The following is a 6,974-nucleotide window of genomic DNA, read 5'->3' on the forward strand; positions in this document are numbered from 1 at the left end:
TAGGAATCATTCCATTGACTTTTTGCCATTCAGGTTTGGATCTGTCCCAGGTTTCTGGGATATCCTGATGCTGAGTCCTGGTCCTCAAGGGGGATTTCCTCTCACGGGAAGTGGCCCCAGCTGTGCCAGTCATCTGTTGGTCCCTCACAAAATTTCTGCAACATCTATACCCCACATATATTGTAGGTGTAGCCAAACCTTGAGCAGAATATGGGGAATACTTCAGAAGAGGGAGAGAACAGAGTGTAGGACCCAGTGGTGTCAAGAGCATCACAAGAAAACACACAGAATCAACTAACCTGGGCTCAGAAAGGCTCACAGAGACTGAAAGAACAACCAGGGAACCTACATAGGACTGACCTAGACTCTCTGCTTATATGTTACAATTGTGTAACTTGGTCATCAAGAAGGACTCCCAGCAGTGACAGAAGGGGGATGTCTCTGACTATCTTGCCTGCTTTTAGGATCCATTAATCTTGCTAGTTTTCCTGTTCCATCCTTGGTGGGGGAATACGTGCCTGATCTCACTATAGCTTGACACACCAGGACTCAATGATATCCATGAGATTCCTGCCTGTATCTAAAGAATAACAGTAAAGGGGGATTAGATGTGGTGAGGTTGAATGATAAAGGAGAGGGGACCTAGAAAGAGGGAGGGGAGGGGAAACTTTGCATGGAATGTAAAAATCAAGAAAATAAATAAAAATATAATAATAAATATAAAAAATGAAAAAGGAACAAATGCACCAAGAAGACTGAGTTAAGCAAATTAAGACAAAAAGTCTAGAAAAATACCATTCTGTCCATTTTGTGTTATCCAACCACTCCTGTGCATGGCACTGGTCCTGAAATGTGTTTAATAATGTACTCAGTGATACTCCACTGGAGAAAACAGATTTTTCCTTTCAAAGCACTATCTATTTCACATAACTTCTTTGTCTGAGGTGAGAATTGGTGCCTACTTGCTCCTCCAAATTATGAGACACCATCTGAACTTGTACCATTTGAACCACAAAGGCCTTGAGCGTGCTCACACGGTCTGGGTAAGCTTACAGAAGTATCAGTGCCATTGTGTCTGGAAGACACTGCTGCCTTGAAGTTATCCATCACTTTTGACTCATAATTCTGTCTGTCTCCTCTTTGGTATAGATCTCTAAACCTTGAGTTGAAGGAATTGATGAGACAACTCACTGAAGAGTGTGTGGTCCAAAGTTCCTCCCTCTCTGCACACTGTGCAATTGTAGATTTCTGGGTGAGTTGCCTTCTACTACAGAGGAATCTTCCATGGTGAGAGCTAGGTGATGCAATGACCAATGAGTATAGCAGAATATCATTAGGATTGTTTTTGTTGCTGAGTTCCTTAAACGGAATAATATTACTAGATTTTCCCCTTTGAGTTTGACATGTATACCCTGAGGTTCTGGGAATCTTTATCCATGTCAGGTCGAGTTGCACTTCATGGAGTGGACTTTAAATCCAGTCAGACATTGGTTGATTATACCCTAATATTTATGCCATTATTGTATGTATGTATCATGCAGGAAGGTCACCATTGTAGACACAGAGTCTGTAGCTGAATTGGGGGATACAATTCTCCTCTGGTAGAATTCAGAATATGTTCAGTACCACAAATGAAATTCAGTGCTGGTGAAGGTTCTAGGTAAGAACTAGCTGGACTTCTTCATGTTTAATGAAATATTCAGTGTTGTCTTCTGCAATAAAGCTTTACCAGACACTTGTATAGAGTAACCCAGAGCATTCAGAATAGGCAATGATGTTTGGTTGTTTCCATGGATGCCCTCATCAAGTTATGTATCCAGTTCCTGGCACTAGATAAATATTTGGTGCAGAAAATGTCTAGCTGGGGCACTCTTTCCTCCTTTATTTGGTGATTCCATTTAGACTTCCTCAAAATCTGTAAATACTTTAGGATCCTTCTAAGTAGCAGGTTTCCAAGTAGTTTTCAACTGGCCTTGAATGTGAGTTGTCCTTCTAAACACACCTACATTTACCACTTTCTGCCATTCCCTCCCTATTTAATCTTCTAATTCTAGTTTGCCCTGTGTCTCTCCATAACATAATATATACTTAATATGTTACCATTATTATGATAATTATTAAACATTATTTTATCATATAATCATTATAATAATAACTATCTATAATTATTAACATAACATAATATATACTTAATATATTATAATTATAATTATTAAACATTATTTTATTATACACTTATAATAATAACTATTAATAATCATTAACATAACATAATATATACTTCACTTCTGTGGTTATTCAGATGGTAGCACACACATTAAAATTTTTAAAATCTAAAACTCACATGTAAAATAAAACATTTATTTGTCTTTTTCTATTTGGGACTTAGGTACATTTCTCAAGATGATTTTTCACTTGTTCCAATAATTACTTGTGGATTTCTGGAATTCCTTCCTAAAAAGTTTATTTATTATTTTAAATCCTGACCATAGTTTCCCCTCCCTCCTCTCATTCCAGTATTTTCCCCCACCTCACCTCTCACCTGCCCCCATCCACTCTTCCTACCTTTCTATTCAGAAAGTGTCAGACCTCCAATGGTTATCAACAAATTATGCCATATCAAGTATCAGGAAAACTAAGCACCTCCCCGTGTATTAAGGCAGCCCAGGATAAGGAATAGGGTCCCAATGCCACCAAAGGGTCAGAGATAGCCCTGTTCCCACTGTTAGGAGTCCCACAATAAGACAAAGCTACACAACTGTCACATATATGCAGAACACTTCTGTCACTACCATGCAGGCTCCATGTTGTTGGTTCAGTCTCTGTGAGCTCACATGATACAAGGTTAGATGTTTCGGTAGGGTTTCTTGTGATTTTTTTTTTTTAACCACTCTAGCTCCTATCCTCCTTGTGCTCGCTCTTGCTCTGGCTCTGGCTCTGGCTCTGGCTCTGGCTCTGGCTCTGGCTCTGGCTCTTGCTCTCACTCTCTCTTTCTCCAGTAGAATTCCCCAAACTCAGAATAATGTCTGGGTGCTGTCTCTTTTCATGAATTCCTTTTGAAAAATTATTTCAACTGAAGAGAAGACCTCACAATTCAAATGTGCTATGATTTCATTATCCATTCTTCAGTGGATGAGCTTCTAGGATGCTTACAACTTCCAACTGTTATCAATAGAACAAGAATGAAAATGATGAACAATTAACTGTGTAGCAAGATGCAGAATACTTTGAGTATGTGCCTGAGTATATTATAGCTGGATCTTAAAGTAAATAGATTCACAATGTCATGAGGAATTGTCACACTGGTTTCCAGGGTGGCTGAACATGTTTTATCCACACAAGCAATCAATAAGTGTTCCCCACTCCCAGTATCCTCACCAGCATGTGCTGTCATTTTTTAATTTTTGATCTTGGCCATTCTGACGGATGTAAGAGGAATTCTCAAACTAGTTTTTATTTGCATTTCTGAGATGCCTAAGGGTGATTTCTTTAAGTGTTGTTCAGACATTTGTGTTTAATATTCTGAGAACTCTTTGATTAATTCTTTACCCTATAATAATTTAGCTATTATTAGCTTGATGTTCTTATGCATATGGGATACTAATCCTCAATGTCCAGTTGACTACCAATATTTATTAAGTAGTCTATTTCTTCTACAATGGTTGTTGCTGTCAAATGCCCAAAATGCCCAAAATAAGGAAAGAATAAAAGGACACTACACTTCACTGGTTAAAATTGTCCATGAGATTCAAGCACAGACATATCTTGGAAGAGAAACTCTTTTGGGGGAAGTTACCTTCATCAGACTGGCTTGTAGACATGTATTTCAAGGCATTTGATTGTTGATTGAAATATGAGGGCCCAGCTCACTGTAGGCCATAACATCGTTGAGCAGACAGACCTGAGTTGTATTAAAAATCAATCTGAGCAAGCTGTTGAGAGCAAGCCAGTAGGCAATGTTCCTCCATGGTTCTTGCCTCTGCTTCTGCTGGAGTTTCTGAAATGTCTTCCTTCAGTGATGGACTGTCATCAGGAGAGGAAAGCAAGATAAAAATGTATCCTCTATAAGTTTCTTTTGGTTGGTATTTTATAACAGCAACAGAGAAAACTAAAATATATACCATCACTTCAATAATATTTGTGACAAGGAACCAAGAATGTAAGAAACAGAAAAAAACTCACTATTTCTGCTAAAACCAAGAAAAACATAGGGGCTTTCATATAGTCCATTTTGGAAGGATGGGACAGAGTCATAAAAGGTATCTTAGTTAGGGATTTTATTGATTTGAAGAGAAACTATGACCATGCCACCTCTTCTAAATAAAAGCAATTACCTGAGGTGTCTTGCTTATAATTTCAGAGTTTCAGTCCATTATCATCAGGAAGAGGAGCATGGCAGCACCCTGGCAGGTGTGGTACTAGACCTGAGAGGTTTACAGAGGCAACAGGAAGTGGACTGAGGGTCACACTGAGGCAAGTTTGAGAAAAGAGACCTAAAATCCTTCCCCCAAGTGACACATTTCTTTCAACAAGGTAATACATGCTACTAGTGCCACTCCATTTGGGTTCCATTTTATTTCAAACTACCACAGTGGTAAATCTGGTTGGCCTGGAACACACTATGCAAAGCATGCTAGCCTCAAAACCACAGAGTTCTGTCTACCACTACGTCCAGAGTCCTAGGATTAAAGCAGTTCACCACTATGTCTAGCTTCTTTCTCCATTTAATGATATACAGTGATTGAAGTCTTATCCAAAGAAAAAGGACAAAAGATGATATACAAGGGATGCAAATAGGAAAGCAAGAAGCCAGAGTTTGCTTCCTTGAAGAAGACATGCTTCCATTGTGGAATAATGTTTTGAGAATTGTTACGTTTGACGATGCTGTTCCAATGTTGCAAACATGGGTTGCATTCTTTTATATTGCATTCATTTAACCCTGTGAAGCTGTGTTATTTTGCCTGTCTAAAACACATGATTGGTCTAATAAAGTACTTCATGTCCAGTAGCCAGGCAGGAGAAAGAACAGAAAAGGCTGTCAGACAAACGGAATAAAAAGGAGGATAAATTTTGGAAGAAAAGATTGAGAAGTAAGAAAAGGAAGAGTGGAGGACTCCAGATGTCAGGCATCAAGCTACAGAGAAAACAGCAGTGTAATACGTAAAGATAGAAATACAGAAATAGAGAAAGAAAAAAGGCAAAGGCAAAATATAAAGGGGATCCCTGTGCACCAGCCATTCCAGGGAAGACCTGACCAACTTGTCACCAGGTTCTGGCCATTGGGCAAGACCCCCTTCAACACACACATAAGGAAGGTTCCCCTTCTCCAAGACCTCCAGGAGAACCTGCAATCTCCACTCCCTGCACCCAAACCCATCTGCCTGAGTCCCCAGCCACTTCCTGAGACTCAGAGTCCATTCCTCAGCTCACAACTGGCCTGGAATTCCCATCTACACCAGAAGTGAGTGCCTGTGGTCATACCTGCAAAGGCCTGCCCCTAGTACCATCCCTGGGCATCAGCCATTCCAGGGAATACCTGCCCAACTTGACCCCAGGTTTGAGCCATCAGGCAGGATATCCCTCCCAAAGTTCCTCTTCTCCAAGATACCCCGAGTAGACCCTATAATCTCCATGCCCTGCCCCACAAACATTCGACCAAGACACCAGCCACTGCCAGAGACTCAGAGACCAGCCCCAGCTCCCATCCAGTCCAGAGCTTCCATCTGGACCAGACAGAGGCTTCCTGAATCTGTCAGCTCTGTCTGGACCAAGGGTACTGATAAGACCAAGAACAAATCCATGAGAAGATGGGACAGATGTCAAGGAAGAAGTACAAACAACAAAATAAAGAGCAATACAGCATCACCAGAAACTAGTCTTCCTACAGAGCTAGATCTGAACATCTCAAAATGGAAGAAACAGAAGAAAACAACCTATGGATGACATCACAAAGATTCTATAGGCTTATAAAGAAGAAATCAAACATGATATGGAGGAACAGACAAAGAAAAAAATGGGAAGAGCTTCATAAAAAAAAAAAAAAAAACTAAAAAAAAAACCAAAGAAACCAAAACAAAAACAGAAAAAAAACCAAAAACACAGGAAAAACACACCCCAAGACCGAAAAGTAATATCAGAAAATGTATCCATTGCAGTATACAACGAAAACCCAGATTCTTGGGACTGTTTCCTCATCTGTTTTATTGCGTTTTGGTCAATGCATGGATGGTTTTGACAGATGAATATCCATGCTGGATCCGGCAGATGGTTATATAGAGTTTTCTTCTGCTTATTGTCCTTTCCTCTAGTTTTTTTTTTTTTTTTTTTTCTATGTAATTAATGAAGCTAATAACTTCCCAAGTTTTATTTGTATATGTAACTGTTCTTTCCAATAATATTTTCGATTTCTCTTTATGTAAGCCAATCTTAGAATCTTGAGATGTCATTACCATAAGGTTGTTTCTTCTGTTTCTTCCATTTTGAGATGTTCAGGATCTAGCTCGGTAGGGAATACTAAAGGTTCGGTGATGCTGTAATTGACGGTCTTTATTTTGTTGTTTAGTACTTCTTCCTTGACATATGGTCCATCTTCTCATGGACTCGTTCTTGGTCTTATCAGTACTCTTGGTCCAGACAGAGCTGGACAGATTCAAGGAATCCTGTCTTCTGTCCAGGATGGGATGCCTCTGGGCTGGATGGGAGCTGGGGCTGGTCTTCTGAGTTCTCAGCAGTGGCAGGGTGTCTTGGTCGAATGTTTGTGGGCAGGGCATGGAGATTGTAGGGTCTACTCGGGTATCTTTGGAGAAGAGGAACTTTTGGAGGGATATCCTGCCTGATGGCCAAAACCTGGGTCAATTGGGCAGGTATTCCCTGAATGGCTGATGCCCATGGGATGGTACTAGGGGCAGGCCTTTGCAGGTATGACCACAGGGCACTCACTTCTGGTGTAGATGGGGAATTTCCAGGCCAGGTTG

This window comes from Onychomys torridus, unplaced genomic scaffold (assembly GCF_903995425.1).
Source record: "Onychomys torridus unplaced genomic scaffold, mOncTor1.1, whole genome shotgun sequence".
In the NCBI taxonomy this organism is placed as follows: Eukaryota; Metazoa; Chordata; class Mammalia; order Rodentia; family Cricetidae; genus Onychomys; species Onychomys torridus.